Raw genomic sequence first — 18,299 nt, forward strand, 5'->3', positions numbered from 1 at the left:
CTAACTGAATCAATAACTTCTTTACAACGCTGTCAGAGAAAGGTCAAAGTCATTTGTACGTATCCACATTAGGGGAAGTGAACAAACAAGGAGGGACTCCAGCCATCGTGAAACTAAAACAAGATCTCCATGAGCTTTAAATTATGCGGTAATCCAAAACCAAATGTAGCCATTTTTAACAAAATGATCAAGCCGATTGCCTTCTATAAAACATTAACCACTTCTGCCACAGATACATGACATAATGTAGACCTTCTTAAGATGCAGATTATCCTGAACACAAGTTTCTGATAAGAAGATTATCCTGGATACAAGTTTCATATAATAAGGTTATCCTGGACACAAGTTACTGATAAGATTATCCTGGACACAAGTTACTGATAAGATTATCCTGGACACAAGTTATTGATAATAAGATTATCCTGTACACACTTTTCTGATAATAAGATTATATTGGTCAAAAGTTTCTGATAAGATTATCCTGGACACAAGTTACTGATAAGATTATCCTGAACACAAGTTACTGATAAGATTATCCTGGACACAAGTTACTGATAATAAGATTATCCTGTACATATGTTGCTGATAATAAGATTATATTGGTCAAAACTTCTGATAAGATTATCCTGGACACAAGTTACTGATAAGATTATCCTGGACACAAGTTACTGATAAGATTATCCTGGACACAAGTTACTGATAATAAGATTATCCTGTACACACGTTACTGATAATAAGATTATATTGGTCAAAAGTTTCTGATAAGATTATCCTGGACACAAGTTACTGATAAGATTATCCTGGACACAAGTTACTGATAAGATTATCCTGGACACAAGTTACTGATAAGATTATCCTGAACACAAGTTACTGATAATAAGATTATCCTGTACACACGTTACTGATAATAAGATTATATTGGTCAAAAGTTTCTGATAAGGTTCTTCTGGACACAAGTTACTGATAAGATTATCCTGGACACAAGTTACTGATAATATTATCCTGGACACAAGTTAATGATAAGATTATCCTGGTAAAAAGTTACTGATAAGATTATCCTGGTTACTGATACGAATATCCTGGTAAAAGGTTTCTGATAAGATTACCCTGAACACAAGTTACTGATAAGATTATCCTGGTAAAAAGTTTCTGATAAGATTATCCTGGACACAAAGATCCAGATAATATGACTAAATAGAGAAAAAAAAGAACATTTTTCAAAGTGATACAAAATATCTTACTTAAATGGAGTCTTAGTTTAGAACATCTTTTCTGGATGTTTCTTCTTTTTTTAATTTTTCTGTTCACCCAAACTATTTCACACTAGTAATACATTATAATGACAAGAGCTTTGTAGCCTATCATGGACTTTCATTGTATGCTGGTGTTTACTTTATCAAAAATGTCATCAATCAAGATAGTAAACTATTTATTGTGTACACCGGTAACTAATCCAATTCGTCACATGTTTTTAGGTTCTACTAAAAGCCATACTATTGTGAGGTTTTTTTTTTCAATGCATGGCTTGTCTGTTTCGGTTCATTGTCAGCAGTGGTGTCATGTCCAAAAAGAGAGAGAGAGAGGACTATTCAAGTTTAACTGGACCCATGTTTATGTCATTACCCAATGTCAAAAGTTGTCATAACAATTACGAAAATAGAAAATACAAATAATAAAAGGACAGCGTTATTAGAGGGTAATGAGAGGGTGATGAGAGAGTAATGAGAGGGTGATGAGAGAGTAATGAGAGAGTGATGATAGGGTGATGAGAGGGTAATGAGAGAGTAATGAGAGGGTGATGAGAGAGTAATGAGAGAGTGATGAGAGGGTGATGATAGGGTGATGAGAGAGTAATGATAGGGTGATGAGAGAGTAATGAGAGGGTGATGAGAGAGTAATGAGAGAGTGATGAGAGGGTGATGATAGGGTGATGAGAGAGTAATGAGAGGGTGATGAGAGAGTAATGAGAGGGTGATGAGAGAGTAATGAGAGGGTGATGAGAGAGTAATGAGAGGGTGATGAGAGAGTAATGAGAGGGTGATGAGAGGGTAATGAGAGAGTAATGAGAGAGTGATGATAGGGTGATGAGAGGGTGAAGAGAGAGTAATGAGAGGCTGATAAGAGAGTAATGAGAGGGTGATGAGATGGTGATGAGAGAGTAATGAGAGAGTGATGAGAGGGTGATGAGATGGTGATGAGAGTAATGAGAGGGTGATGAGAGAGTACTAAAAGGGAAAGAAAGAACGAGGTAACGGATATGTATTGAACATAGTTATGAACTCAGAGCGCTATGGTCGAATCTCTTCTGTTGATCAGAATATTGAGGGGGTATCAGGAAGAAGAATACCATGCTGCCTTTCGGCGCTCATGGAACCAAGCTTTGTTGTTATTGTTTTTGGTCAATCAGCCACACCTCGTGCAATAAATGAACGTTTAAGGTAATAATAATAAGATAAAACATAAAAACAGGTAACAATAATCTCAGTAATGAAAGAGAGACCTAACGCTTTAAATGTTTACTTGATACGTTTCCGACATTCATTCCGGAATGGCGCAAACAGCCAGGACGGGAGGGAATAGGAGCGGGCGGGGCTCGAACCCTGGACAATCGTTCCGACCATCCAAAGCGCATAACACACAGGCAAGTCTTTAATGTACAAGTTGTGTCTTTTACATGTAATTGAACAGAGACTCTCCAAATTTTTTTTTTCAGTTCAGGAACCCCTTTACAAGACATACGATGTTAGTGGAACCACGGCAACCTGACTATCTGCCTAATAGTATTATTTCTAAAGCTTCTGGAATATCATCGTTCGATAACGCATTGAGACATAGGACACGTTGTGGCTGTTGCCTTTGTACGGTAGAAATCCGCATTGTAAATATTCAGGCGCATATTTACGTAACTTTTCCTTACATGGCGCGGGCTCTCCAACAGCATCGTGTCCATAGACATATATATATAGACTGGACGATAAAGAACAAATTATTATCGGAAATATTTGGGAAAAGATAAGTTTGTAGATCCAAATCACAAACCTATATATATTTGCCTATGTCTATGATTATGAAACAAAGACAAAATATTGGGAATATGGCAGTTTTGTACTTTTCAAAACTAAAGATCAAAGGTATATATTGGCTGAAATGTTAGTCCTAGAATTTATAGCTCAATCGCCGCCATTTTTTTTTCACATAGATATAGTATATAAAACATATTTGACTTCCCCCAAATAAAAATAACTTCCTACTTCCAGTCTATATTTATTTATGTCTATGATCGTGTCTCAGTTCATTGCCACCTTTTCCATTACACTCTTGCTCTTCTTCATACGTCTGCTAACTCTTCAAATATTTATCCATAATCTAACAGTTAGACGGGCGTGAGAACAAAAAAAAAACACTTTAACAAACACGAATCACCTCTGTATAGCGTTATAATTAATCATAAAATGAGTACGATTAATACCCAGACTGATGTCGGTGTGTCGTGGAGTCTCATGGTCGTCTGCTGGAAGCTTTAAAACGGAAGTTTGGTCTATTTCTTTGACTGGCGATATACGGTAGAGAAATCGGTTATAACGATCGATTAGTTTGCAAAATAATAATTTACTGTTCATGCATAAAATATAATTCTAGCACAGGACTGTTATTAATCATTGTTGTTTTGCTAAGTTGCGTCAACAATGGTCTTAAAATAGTTCGTAACCGACATGTGAAACACTAGTTAGGGGCCTGTTCATTATTATTCCACTTATCCGATCGGATTAAACTGGATTTTAGCGAAGTTATTATAACCGTAGACACTTTTCATATTTCTGTCGACCCACTTACGTGTTTTTCGCGAACCCCTTGGAATCCGCGTACCACAATTTGAGAACCACTGCAATGGAAAGTTTCAGATTTTTAAAGAATATGCCAACATGTTCTTTTATTGTCCATGATCGTCTGCCGAATATAGCTACCTAAGCGTTCTACAGTGTGCCTAATATAGTTACCTAAGCGTTTTACTGTGTGGTTAAATATAGTAACATGGATTAGGTGGCATTATACATTAAGTACACTAAGAACATTGCAATTTTGCAGACGACAAGAGGAGTCCTAATCCTACCATCACTGCAAGAGATTGTAAACAACTTAATCCCTAGATGCAAGTCTGTGTCTGACTGGACGGTTTACGAATCGGCAAGTCCTTTGTACACCCTTCGCTTTGCGCTTTAATGTGTGTGGAACATTATTAACGAAACAGCCCAAGTGTGACATTTCTTTCTATTGAACTGTAACTACTTTTAAATTTAAAAAAAAAAAAAATCGCTCAAAAAATATAAAATCCTAATGTGTGAATATAAATAAATAAAAAATAAATACAATAACACACAAAAGCATGATCAAACTAAGGCATTTTAGAAGTATCTTTAAAACATGAGGTTGATAATACGTTAAAACGTATTTAAATGTAAAACATAGGAGGTCATGATATAGAAGGCCTAAGTAAATTAACGTGAATGGCCACGTTCTTAATGTTGTTGACCATTTCAAGTACCGGACAGCACAATATTCAACAATGCGTCGCTGCCTGGGGAAATGGGCAAAGGCCAGCAGCGCTTTTGATCGGCTCCAAGCCTACCAAAAAAGCGGTTCTCATCACACCTTTCTATGGCTCCGAGACATGCATGCTCTATCAAAGGCATCTAAGGCTCATCAAACGCTTCCATCAAAGGTGCTTAACGTGAATGGCCACTTTCTTATTGTTGTTGACCATTTCAAGTACCGGACAGCACAATATTCAACAATGCGTCGCTGCCTAGGGAAATGGGCAAAGGCCAGCAGCGCTTTTGATCGGCTCCAAGTGAATGTATGGCCTACAAAAAAAAGAAAAAAAATCAGGGGTTCTCATCACACCTTTGTATGGCTCCGAGACATGCATGCTCTATCAAAGGCATCTAAGGCTCATCGAACGCTTCCACCAAAGGTGCCTTCTCTCTAGACCGGGCATAAGCTGGCAAGAATTTTTGAACAAAAAAAAATTCTGCTGGAGGCCGGTGTGGACAGTCCAGAAGCGATTCTTTCTATTAGAAATGCTGCGCTGGGTCGGACACTTATTTCGCCAAAGGTGATCATTTTTTTTGGTGAACTTAAAAGCTTAACAGGAATGCCACCAGTAGGTCTGAAAAGATTAACTCAGGCGCCATTTTGCCCTCACTGGCAACAGATGGCTCTAAAAGAAACAGCTGGAGAGCTGAGGTGGCGTAAGGTTTATTTAAGGCCCAAGAGAAAAGCCCTCGCCGGAGGTTGGCGCAGAAGACGATAAGACAGCACTTAAAAAGACTAAGGTGCACAATAGATTTGTCTGCATAAGATGCGGCAAAATATGTAGGTCGCAAAACGATTGGAGTGTGTTATATACCAGTTTTAGAACCCTTGCAACATTTGGTGACTAGTAGTCACTTAACTATTCCGTGTGGTCAGCACGAGATTTTTCCTGGTCGAGGAATGACCACGAGGGGAACACCTCAGTTGAGGTTGGACTCTGAGAGAGAGAGGAGCGTTATTATCTCCTCGGGTATAATATATGATCATAGAATTATTTCTTTTGGATATCTTTAATGTGTGAGGGTTGAAGTCGCCAATATCTTTTGTGATTTATTTTATATGTAATAAAGTCCATGTCTGCTACCAGCGTGTTTATTAATAATTCTAAATGTTGTGGTTGGAGAGTTTAGTATATTAGTGTTCTTTCGCACTAGCAAATCTAGTGCGTGTAAGAAAGTATTTAGTTAAGAAGAACATTATAGTAGTACCAGAAGAGGTATCTTCAACACACAGAGACATTCGCGTCATCACGCCTATAATAAGAACCAGGCCGTGACAGAGTGGTCATATGAAATACTGCGCTCATTCTTAATCTTCGGAATTTAAGATATTGTCATTATACTATCTAGATGCACATGCCTACATCTATAGTATTAGCGTAAAAGCTCCAACACATTCACCGGCAGAAGACGAAAAAAAATGCTAACATTCAGCATGTTATTACTTGCCTTAGGTCCAGGACAACTAAGATATTATTTTTCACGATTAAAACCACGGCGGTTAAATTTACCAAAAAACGATGTTTATGTGCAATTTTGACACAATATTTTTTTTTTAATTCGACATATCGAAAAGTAAAAAAATAATCTTTCTTCCTAATTAAAGCGCAATTTAAAATTTTCTGTAAATTTCTCATTGTCTTGAAACTTGCGTTTGTAGAAATTTTATAAAACAATCTTTTTTTTTTTTTATATGAAACAAAAATTGATTTAAAATGTGTTTTTATGTGTAAAAATTTATAAAAACCAAATGAAATGTAAGTATAACTAAATGAAATGTAAGTATAACTAAATGAAATGTAAGTATAACTAAATGACATGTAAGTATAACTAAATGAAATGTAAGTATAACTAAATGAAATGTAAGTATAACTAAATGAAATGTAAGTATAACTAAAATGAAATGTAAGTATAACTAAAATGAAATGTAAGTATAACTAAAATGAAATGTAAGTATAACTAAAATGAAATGTAAGTATAACCAAATGAAATGTAAGTATAACCAAATGAAATGTAAGTATAACTAAATGAAATGTAAGCATAACTAAATGAAAATGTAAGTATAACTAAATGAAATGTAAGTATAACTAAATGAAAATGTAAGTATAACTGAATGAAAATGTAAGTATAACTGAATGAAATGTAAGTATAACTGAATGAAATGTAAGTATAACTGAATGAAATGTAAGTATAACTGAATGAAATGTAAGTATAACTGAATGAAATGTAAGTATAACTGAATGAAATGTAAGTATAACTAAATGAAATGTAAACATAACTAAATGAAATGTAAGCATAACTAAATGAAATGTAAGCATAACTAAATGAAATGTAAGCATAACTAAATGAAATGTAAGCAAAACTAAATGAAATGTAAGTATAACTAAATGAAATGTAAGTATAACTAAATGAAATGTAAGTATAACTAAAATGAAATGTAAGTATAACTAAAATGAAATGTAAGTATAACTAAAATGAAATGTAAGTATAACTAAAATGAAATGTAAGTATAACCAAATGAAATGTAAGTATAACCAAATGAAATGTAAGTATAACTAAATGGAATGTAAGCATAACTAAATGAAAATGTAAGTATAACTAAATGAAATGTAAGTATAACTAAATGAAATGTAAGTATAACTAAATGAAAATGTAAGTATAACTAAATGAAATGTAAGTATAACTGAATGAAATGTAAGTATAACTGAATGAAATGTAAGTATAACTAATGAAATGTAAGTATAACTAAATGAAATTTAAGTATAACTAAATGATTTCGTATGTGGAGAGTGGAGTTTAAAAAAAAAAAAAAAAAATTTTTTTAGGTGAGAGCGTTAACACACCAGAGTGATAACTAAAAGGGGGTCCGACCAAAAGACTTTGTAACATTCTTTAATATTCAACGAAAAAGCCGAAGAAAAAGTCAGTGATTATGTAAAATTATTTTGAGGGGTAGTGACGGGGTAAGTTAGAAAAGTGACACTAGAAGTCTCAGGCCAGAAGTATGTGTGTGTCTGTGTGCAGGAGGTCGATATAAGCGGGCCGCCCCGATACAACGTAACATACTATAAATCAGGGGTCGAAAATATGTTAAATAAAGAGGGGTGGGAGTGTCGGCCAAAATATTGTACATGGCGGAGAGTTGTGGGGGCGGGGGGAGAGAATTGATACTCCAATTCAGGGGCCGGTCTGATTCAAAGTAATTAATACTAGAATTCGCTGGAGAAGCTCTTATGTGTGTGCCTTATGATAAGTAAGCCTCTTTTAAAAAAGTGAGGTCTTCATGGCGAAATAAACAATATATAGCTCGGAGCAAAGCAACCAGCCTAGCCGGTGGGTAATGCTAATATGATATTTAATATTATTTTAAGGGCTATTAGATTGAAGAGAAAAAAAAACACTAAAAGATAATTGAAATTTCATTAAAATATTTTATTCTCAACAATGTGCCCAGTAGCACAAGTCAAACTCAAAATCGGCCCCCGAAGTGGTCCGCTCAGGCAGATAAAAAGGCAGGGTTTAATATTTTCAGAAAGAATATCAGAGACTATGAACTACAAACTATCGACAACTACAATCTCCCGTCGATACAAAAAGAAGAGACGTGCTGTTGTATTGTTAGACTAACCAACGACTTGATACCACAGGATACGAATATTTATTAATGTTATTATTATTACTGATCCCAAACTGTATCGGATATTCCGTTCCTTTGGTCTCATCAGCTGCGCGGAGAGGAGGAACTGCTGTGTCGGCGACCTCGTTCCGACCATAGACAATGCCCAGGTTTTCATCTCGCTTACTCACACAAAGCTATGGATGGCTGCGTGGTCGTGCGGTTTGCGCGCTGGATTGTCGTTCGGATTTATCGACGTTCGAGGGTTCAAACCCTGCCCGCTCCCATAATAATCATTATAAGCACACAACAAACCATTTTGTCTCCTTCGACAATGTCAAGTATGTTTAATTTTTTTAATTTTCTATTATCATTGTTAGTTGGCACATCGGCACATTACAACCACCATACCATTGTCCTATGTGACTTACTGTCTTGTTGTATGAAGTTAAAATGAAATGGTGTTTATGTAATAGAACAGAGCGTTCCGAGAAACAAGATTATAAGTCAAAATAATAAAATGTATCAGTGCCATCTAGATCGTCTGACAGGTCCTAACAGGTACCTGCATCCTGCTTTGGTCTCCTTCCTGGTTCCTAGTGATCAGCAGACCGTGAAAAAGTAGTTCACTTGTTGGCCAACCATTTGACTTTCTTCCGAGTGTCCCAATTGCACGAGACCAGATTTAACTTCAACTTTATCATATATATATATGTAGAGAGAGAGAGATAGAGAGAGAAAGAGGTGGGTAGGTACTCAGGGAGGGAGGTAATAAAATAAATAAATAATAAGCTAATAAATTACTAAGAAAGACACAAAGATAAAGGTGAATTCCTCGTTCTATATGCTAGGACAAATTTGTACAAATGCTCCTGTTTCCCTAGCGCTATTAGAGCATGGAATGGGTTGCCAGCCAGGAAAACCAGTGACTTGGCAGAATTTAAGTAACTGGTTAACATGCATGACTAGATACATGACGCGTATGACGTATTCATCTTTTTTGAAGTAACGTCTCTATTTTATAAGATAAAATATGATAAGTAGGTAGGTAGATAGACAGACAGACAGACAGATAGATAGATAGATAGATAGATAGATAGATAGATAGATAGATAGATAGATAGATAGATAGATAGATAGATAGATAGATAGATAGATAGATAGATAGATAGATAGATAGATAGATAGATATAACATTAGATTAAAGTAAAACGTTTTTGAATTTATTAAAAGCGCTGGTATGAAAAATATCGAAACGCCACCAACCGGCCGAGAGTACTCATAGCAGGGCAGCCATTTTATCAGCTAACTGTATCCCCTTGTCTTACTTGATGGATCACTTGGCAACAGAAACAGGTGAATGGTACCTGGTCCATTTCCCTTCTTTAGTACTGTTGTCAGCTTTGTATAGTTCCATGCACCAAGTTCAATACCAAGTATTTCAAAAGGAATGACAAGAGCCCGTGGTTTTAGAAACACTACCTCACACTTACAAATAACCGAGCATTTCAACGTCTAATGAGCTATGCATATAACATATATCTTATAATATATCTTTTTTTGTAAACGGAACAGGACTTGGCCGAGCAATCTTTTCCTATGAAATGGTCACGTGAACCGAACCGAGCTGCTATTATTCTGATGGCTTGTGTCTAAAACAAAAGCGTTGTCATGGAGACAAACAAAATGAAAGTACATAAACAAAAAAAGAACATTTTACCACAGGATGCGAATATTTATTAATGTTATTATTATTACTGATCCCAAACTGTATCGGATATTCCGTTCCTTTGGTCTCATCAGCTGCGCGGAGAGGGGGGAACTGCTGTGTCGGCGACCTCGTTCCGACCCAGGTTTTCATCTCGCTTACTCACACAAAGCAAGAAGAAAGCTGAACTCACTCCACTCGCGCTGCTTCCCAAGGATCTTAAAAATAACATGGAAAGAAAGAGTGTGTAACACCGAGATCCTCGCGAGAACGGGCCTTCCCAGCATCTTTACAGTCCTCAGGCAAAGCCGCCTGCGCTGGCTCGGACATGTTCGCCGGATGGAGAACAATCATATCCCCAAAGTCATTTTGTACGGGCAACTTGCGTCTGGCTCCGTTACGTTGATGTGATAGAAAGGTATCTAAAATCAGTGAACATTGATGCTGACCATTGGGAAGTCATTGCCTTAGACCTCACTAGTTGGAGAGAGACGGTGACCACGAAAGCTATGGACGGCGAGAAAACATGAGCCTCGGCTCTTGATGAAAAGTGTGCCACACGGAAAATAGCCGGCTCCTCTACCACCAAAGCGAAAGCCACCTTGACATGCAATATATGTGGGCCATAGTCGTTCTACGACTGAAAGAGGCCATTATAGAATATATATTACATTGTTAATATTCATATGTATTCGATGAGCTGATAGTTATAAAGATATAGTTTCTACCTAGACTTCAATAGTCTTTAGTAGATGTTGCGAAAAGAAAGTCAACAATATAGCACTTCAGATAATCGAATATAGATCTAGTGTCTACACGAGGGGACAACTCTTGAAAGAAATGAATCACAACATTGAGATTACTACAAATCACACAATGCCTTCAGTGTTGTTGATAGCAAACTTCAAGGGTTGAGATTTTGTTTCACCTGTTTTAAACATAGTACTTCTTCCGCAATGAAATTCCGTAATTGATATTACATTCTCAGAAATAGAAATTCTGTTGTTTAGGCCTGGCTCAACTGTGTATATATTTATATCTTAACACCACAGATTTAGTTTGAATGTATGCAAAATGTTTCCTGAGAATTTCGCTTTTAGAATAAAATTTTGTTTTTTGAAGACATCAAACTTTTTTTTTAAATGTGTTGATGAGGTCAGTGGCGTAACTAGGAGTGGGTCCAAATTCGAAAATCCCCCGGGCCGAATTGAGGGGGGCCCCAAAGAGTGTCCGAAATTTGTTTTTTATTTAAATATTGAGCCATTATCTTGTGTCTTGATGTCGAATATCAAAATTCAGGGGCCCCTAAATAGGTCAAGCCCCCTAGTGCCCCCAAATCACTAGCTACGCCACTGGATAGGGTGACTTTGTTGGGCTGTAGCACTAGACAGCTACTTCAACTAACCCTTTTAGTCGTATTGGTGAACTTATTATAGAAACGTGAGTTTTTTCAGATCTGAATAAAACCCAGAATAACTTCTTTTTCTAAACAAAATAAACTTAACTAAATTTTATTGACATCTTTCTTTTTCAACGTACAAATGTATGAAAGAACAAATGGAATAATAAGATGTAGAATATATAAATATACTATAAATATAAAATTATTTTTCATTTTTTCAAAAACTACCTTTTATACAATATATACACGTTGCCATTTTCCGTCTCTAGATACAACTAAAGAAAAAATAAAAAATCAGTTATTATTTCATCATTCGTTCACCCCTTTTAATCCCTTCATTTGCTATAGTATTACTCCAAGTTACATCAAAATCCATTCTACCCAAAAACACACACACACACAAACAGTAAGAACAAGGCAAGTAGCTAATGAATGAGGAAGCAGAGTGCCAAATACCCAGATTTCTCCAAAATAATATTTTTAAAAGAACTTTTCTATACGTATTATTGTACGGTCTGTGTTCGAGCCTCGACTATTGCAGAGGACTGAAGTCATTCACGCTGCCTGGAAGTCCTAGATGGTCAAGGAGGAGTGCAGTGATTCACGTGACTAGGTAGGCCTACTGTTTGTTGTGATGTGTATGTTTCGCCGAATCAAACGAAAAACAAAACTGGACTCAATAGGCATAGTCTTGGTCAGCAGCCGCGGAGAGGGGGGGGGGAATGCTGTCTGGGCGACATCGTTCCAACCATAAACAATGCCCAGGCCTTCATCTCACTTGATCGAGATGAACCACAGTCGCTCTACGGCTGAAGGAGGCCAACAGGCCAGCAGCCAATCTTGCTGACGTCAACACCGATATAAAACCTACGGCTATCTGTTGTTCACAGCCGTCTCGGACTTCTGTGCCACAGCGGACGACGGTGTGAGGAATGGTATTGGTCAATCATCACTATGTTATAAATCTTACATTTAATTAGGCTTGTCGCATCTACAGAACATAGGATTTCAATTAAAATGTGTTCTGGCGTTGCAGTTGGGAGCGGGGGGGGGGAGAGGCTTATCTTAAACTGATCCAAAAAAAAGTCTTAGTTTGACATAAAGTTGTATCAAGTTCATCGACGTTATAGAATGCACACGTTTAACATGAAGGGTTTCATTAGTTATTCTGTAGAATACAAGATTACTGCATGGCTTAAAAACGAACTCCTTGATTGATACTGTAGACAAGGCCTATAGACCAAATAACAAAAGGCGGAGGGGGGCACCATTATAGTTATTTTGAATGAATGTGTTCTTCGTGTCTTTTCGACACTACCCACTACAAGAAAGACAAGAGTCAAATAAATATTTAGCATGTGATATGCTACATGTTGATTACCAGATAGGCGACAATCTTGCGTGTGTATAGTTACTTGTCCATATCAGGACCTTACATAATGAAATGTTACCGTATTCGTTAGGCGGTTTCTAAAAAAAAAAGGGGCAAACATTTTACACTATAGAAAAGACATTCATAGTTATCTCTCCTTTGATTAAATTTTGGTTTTTAAAGATCATATTATGAGAGGGGCGCGGTGGCTGAGTGGTTAAGCACTTGCGGTCCTGGGTTCCAATCTCGGTGTAGACTGGGACTTTTAGGGCGCCCCTGAGTCCACCAAACTCTAATTGGTACCTGAATTTAGTTAGGGAGGGAGTAAAGGCGGTTGGTCGTTGACACCCACCTCGTTAACCGCTGGCCAAAGAAACAGATAACCTTAACATCTTCTGCCCTATAGACCGCATGGTTTGATTAGGGAGCTTTGCTTTTTACAAGTGGTACTATAAAGATATATTTTGCATGCGGTAAAATAAAGAGAGAGAGTAAATATCAATAAACTAAATAAAACCACAGGAAGAAATCTCGGTACCATGTAAAAAGAGCTTAAAGGAAAGTGTAAAAACATGAAATAATAAAGATTGAGAACTATTTTCCAAATAAACAAAAATCAAATAGTGTCAAGGGAAAATTTAAAAAACTCACTGCAGTCACCCATTGAAAAAAACAAGCTATAACATAAATTCATAAAAAAGATTTTTTTTAAATAATACAATTCCTCCTTAACGAAGCTGGTGATTTTTTGTTATTGAGAGCGATAGCTTGCTCTTAAATATTAATGAATGATAGATTTTAGAAAGGAACATTTTTTTATCCCGCCCCAATCCCCGCCGCCCCATCATGTTTACACCCTTGTATAAATCTACTGAGAGTATAGAAAATTCTAGCTTGACTAGGTACAGACTTGGAAACATAAAATGCTAGAGTCTAGACTAGAATACGATATCTAGTTTGAGATATGGTATAGAAGATTCTAGTTTGGTCCAGCTAGTGATACCCTTTGATTTATGAAGGGGTCTGCTGCGTTAAAGGGGTGTCTACTCACGGTGATCTTTGGGGCTGAGTACATTTTATTGGGTGACTTCAGGGACACGACTTTCGCTTTTCCGAAGTTTATAGTTGAACCAAAAGAGGCGGCAGCGTACGCAAAGTCGTTGATCAGGAGATGGAGCTCATGTTCAGTGTGAGCAAGTAAGGAGTGGAGAGGCTGTGCTATAACCATTTCCTTTGTTTCGGCATGGGACAGTAGACAGCGCAATAATTTACAAGAAAAATAAAACACTACCCTGTAGAATAGACAAAAAACAAAAAACACTAGCCTAGTTCTAGGACACATCTCTTATACCTGGCTTATATAAGTTAGTAATAATGACCTATTATCAGGAGCTCTAAACATGAACACTGTAGTTTGTATTCGTGTCGTGATCAAAATATTCATCCCTGCGGGGTTCCAAGCTTCTCTTGAGATTAAAACTTTCTCCCTGAGATGAATAGGCTTTTCACTGCTTCCTGGAAGGTGGTATGAACAAAACGTGTAAAACTCTGCTGGGTCCCACATTTCAGACTCAGATTGAACTTTACTTTAAAAAAAAACAAACGTATTTGTCTTACATATTCCCATTGCGATTATCTGTTTCTAAAACACTGCGGGAATGATACAGGCCCGGGTGAGGAAATAAAATGTAGATCGTTCGAGATTTTTAGCAGAAACATAAAACATCTTATTTTTTGTTGTTGTACGGAACTATAATAGAATCTTATTCAGATTATTATTATTTGATACATGTTTGTATTTTTTTTGGCGTATTCTTCTTCTCCCCTTCAGGTATTCCTCAATGTATTCTGGACTCATCTATTTCTAGCAACTCCAAATGTTTGCTTATCAACTGTTTGACACTTTTCAACGTGGATTGCTTTCTGCTTTTTGCATGCGTTCTTTCGGGAATAAAATCTCATAGGTCCTAATCCGAATCTATTTCTAGTAGCTCCAAATGGTTTTTTTTCTAATTATTTTTTTTATTTAAAGTTCGATTACCTTTAGCTTTTTAAGGTCTTATATAATACAGACTTAACATCAAAAAAAAAAAAGATGATTACGTCCTACGCCTATTCCTAGGTCTTTCTAGTCATGGATGTTAACCAATGACTTAAATTCTGCCAAGTCAATGGTTTTCTTGGCTGGCTCAGGCAAACCATTTCATGCTCTAATTAGAATGTCAGTAGTCTAGTCTGGTATTAGAGTCTAATAGCACTAGGAAAGAAGGGTAATATTTTTTTTCTTAAGATAAGATAAGATAATTTTTATTGGTCCAATCAAATGAAAATTCAAAGTTCGACTACAATTGACCCCCTCAAGCGTAACTACTGTAACAATAACAATGTAGATGCGAATACGAACAACATTCACACACGAAACACATACACACCCACAACCAGCGCTTTATGACTTTGACTTTTTCTGTGTACTTCTCGATGACGACAGATGATCTTGTAACAATGACTGCAAGTGGGATAAAGGAGCAGAGCTATTAAGTCATATGTCCTAATCCGAATCTCCTACACGATCAAAGGCGAGCAGGGTCGGAAATCAGGCATATCGTGACGGCAGGCCGCATGGCATATTAACCTGCCAGGCCTTGTCCATTTCAAATTGGCAATAAGATCCAACTAAATGCCATGTATACACACAGCTCGTTCCTTATCATCAAAGCAGAATGTCAAGACCAACTCATTTCTTGGAGTTTCTTATATAACATAGCAAAGCCAAACAAACAAACAAAATTTGAAATGATAAACCAAGAATAAACCAAGCTGGTTAGTCGACAAAACAATCTTCTAAGCGTCCTGGTCACAACTACAACTCTAATTTTGGACGTAATTATGGCCATAGATACGAAAATATCGAGCTACAAATCCCTGCCGTCCTACAGGAGGTCTAGACTGGGACGTGATCATGTTCACTTCAAGAACGTCTGAGACTTGGAAAACAATTAACTTTCAATCAACATCATCAAAAAAATCTGGGATTATCAGACTTCTGGAAAGACGCCTGACTTGAAGCCCCCGTACCTGAACACCATGGCGTCTCGATATAAGACAGACCTACCGCTTGAGAGAGGGGATACTGAGATTTATCACTCTGATTTATCACTTCTGATTCGATGCGACAATAATAAATAACAAAACTCCATGAAGTGACGACACCTAGGCAATAGCAAGTCATGTGTTAAACAAACAGTTATTGCAGGCATCTGTATTCATACATCAAGGAGCCGACCACCGGGTCTCAATGAATAGCTAAATATCATTACAGATAACACGGCCAGTGTGACATTCGCTGTTATCGCGGGTACTTCCTCTTCGTTATCAGCGAGCAGACGATCATGAAGAGCCAATGGTATCTCCGTTTGCTGTTTAGGGACGGCACATAAAAAAGGAATATGGTTTGAACATTTTATCCAGGGTAATCTTGGCTGGTCACATGACAGGGATTTCTAGTCGCAGTTTAACAATCTTTTATTCGCGGTCCAAACCAAGAATGCCGTCATATTTGCCATTTATATATTGTTTGTTTTTAAAACAGCCACAGCCATGGCTTTACTACCTTGCGTCTTTGTCCCCCTGGGGAACATGGCCTTACTACCTTGAGTCTTTGTCCCCCAGGGGAACATGGCCTTATTACCTTTTGTCCCCCTGGGAAACATGGCCTTACTACCTTGGATCTTTGTCCCCTGGGGAACATGGCCTTACTACCTTGCGTCTTTGTCCCCCCTGGGGAACATGGCCTTACTACCTTGCGCACCAGCGCACATTTCTGTTCATTTTCTGTGACTGAGTTTAAAGGCATCAAACTTTAATCAACTTAATTATTATTAAAAGAACCAGCAAATGAGTGCGTTATGATGAGAGATAATGGGAAACTCATTGTAGAAATATTTCTGGACTCAAAACAAAACGCCACACTGACTCATATTCAGGACTAGAGCATAGGACCGAAGTAAAGAAATTCAATAACCCTAACTTATGATGTGCATTAAATATAAATCTTATTAAATTGCAAGTGGAAAAGCGGCCTAACCACGAAGTCATAACAGTTAAAATTTTGTTTAGAAATGAAAAGCAAGAAACAGAAAAGGAAGAGGCAATAAAACATGCACTATTGGGAGTGAATGTAAACAAAGAGACGGACCTAAGTGTAAAAACAAGTCGATATTATTGCACAGACAGTAATAACGATATTCAATATTTTTGCACGTAAAAAAACAACGTGAAGCCAAAGAAATATTGAATCCACATTCACTAGACATAATGACTTCAAAGAGGGAAAGAGCTTGGCACAGACTATATATCTCGATAGTGTAGAAGTGGTTTCCCTTATTCGATATCTAACAAAATAATCAATCATTATTTGACTTATAGTTAATTTTTTTTTTATTGATTCATGTTTTGTTAAGAATAATAAATAATTGAATACTGTTTCAAATCGATCCGAAAATGGGTGAGAGAGAAAAAGCGTGGTCGATTATTTGAGGAGACGAAACCCTACATATTTAGCTGTGAATGCTGAAAGATTTATTTCCCTTGCTGGTATCAAACACATTTATTATTTGACAGTAATTAATATTGATTAATTGTTGTTTTTTTCATGTCATGTCTATGCCAACGAATAATGGTGCAAAGTTTCAACTTGGTCTGAGAATGAGTTTGAGAGAAATAACGTGTACAAACTTTTTATCTGACATACTGAAAGACTGAGTGAATTGATAAAAGCTTAGAAAAAAAAACCTAGCAGAGTATCTTATTTGATTCCTAAAAGTGACACTAGCGATAATACCAGAGAAACAAAAGGCCTTACTGATGTCAGAGCGATAGCGTTAAGAGGAAGACTCTGACATATACCTGGTATTAACAAGCTTTGATGACATATACCTGGTATTAACAAGCTTTGATGACATATACCTGGTATTAACAAGCTTTGATGACATATACCTGGTATTAACAATCTTTGATGACATATACCTGGTATTAACAAGCTTTGATCACTCCATGGGTACCTCCAAAAAAGGACTGCGTTCCATGGACTTATCTTTTCTAAATCTAATAGGGGCGTGATTTTTCTTCAAAGCCCACATCCGGTGGGCATTTTGTACGCGAACTAAAGTTTTTTGGACTTTGCCTTCCATTGAGCCCAAACAGACATCATGCTTTCCTTAAAGTCTGTAGTAGAGCAGAGCTAGTTAATGCTTCTTATTAAATACAAACAAACACTCGAGTCGACTGCGGGAATTCCCGATGAAACCGTGTGACGTAATGCGTCAATTTTTTTTCCCCTTCGGAACAATTACGCTGATAAAAATACGTAACATAAATTCAATCTTAAGGTAATTAAATAATTTCAAACAGTTATAAAGGTCTAGCCAGACTTTTCACAATGTGGCCCGTTAGCTATTGATTTTTTTCCTCAAGATAATGCATAAACTGTCACATTATTAGAAAATCATTACAGCCGACCTCGCCCTTTTCCAAGCCTTCCCTTCCACCCATAAAGTGCAAGCTTAGAGCAGGAAATGAAAAAAAAAATAAAAATGTCAGGTCTATAATGC

At 36.9% G+C, this 18,299-nt stretch overlaps 1 protein-coding gene across 1 annotated transcript in view; it reads right to left on the minus strand.

Moving 5' to 3' along the window:
- The window catches only part of LOC106080114 (uncharacterized), an 84,819-nt gene that overhangs the window by 55,011 nt on the left and 11,509 nt on the right, over positions 1–18,299 (minus strand). The window lies entirely within an intron of this gene.

Source organism: Biomphalaria glabrata, chromosome 4, assembly GCF_947242115.1.
Source record: "Biomphalaria glabrata chromosome 4, xgBioGlab47.1, whole genome shotgun sequence".
Classification (NCBI taxonomy): Eukaryota; Metazoa; Mollusca; class Gastropoda; family Planorbidae; genus Biomphalaria; species Biomphalaria glabrata.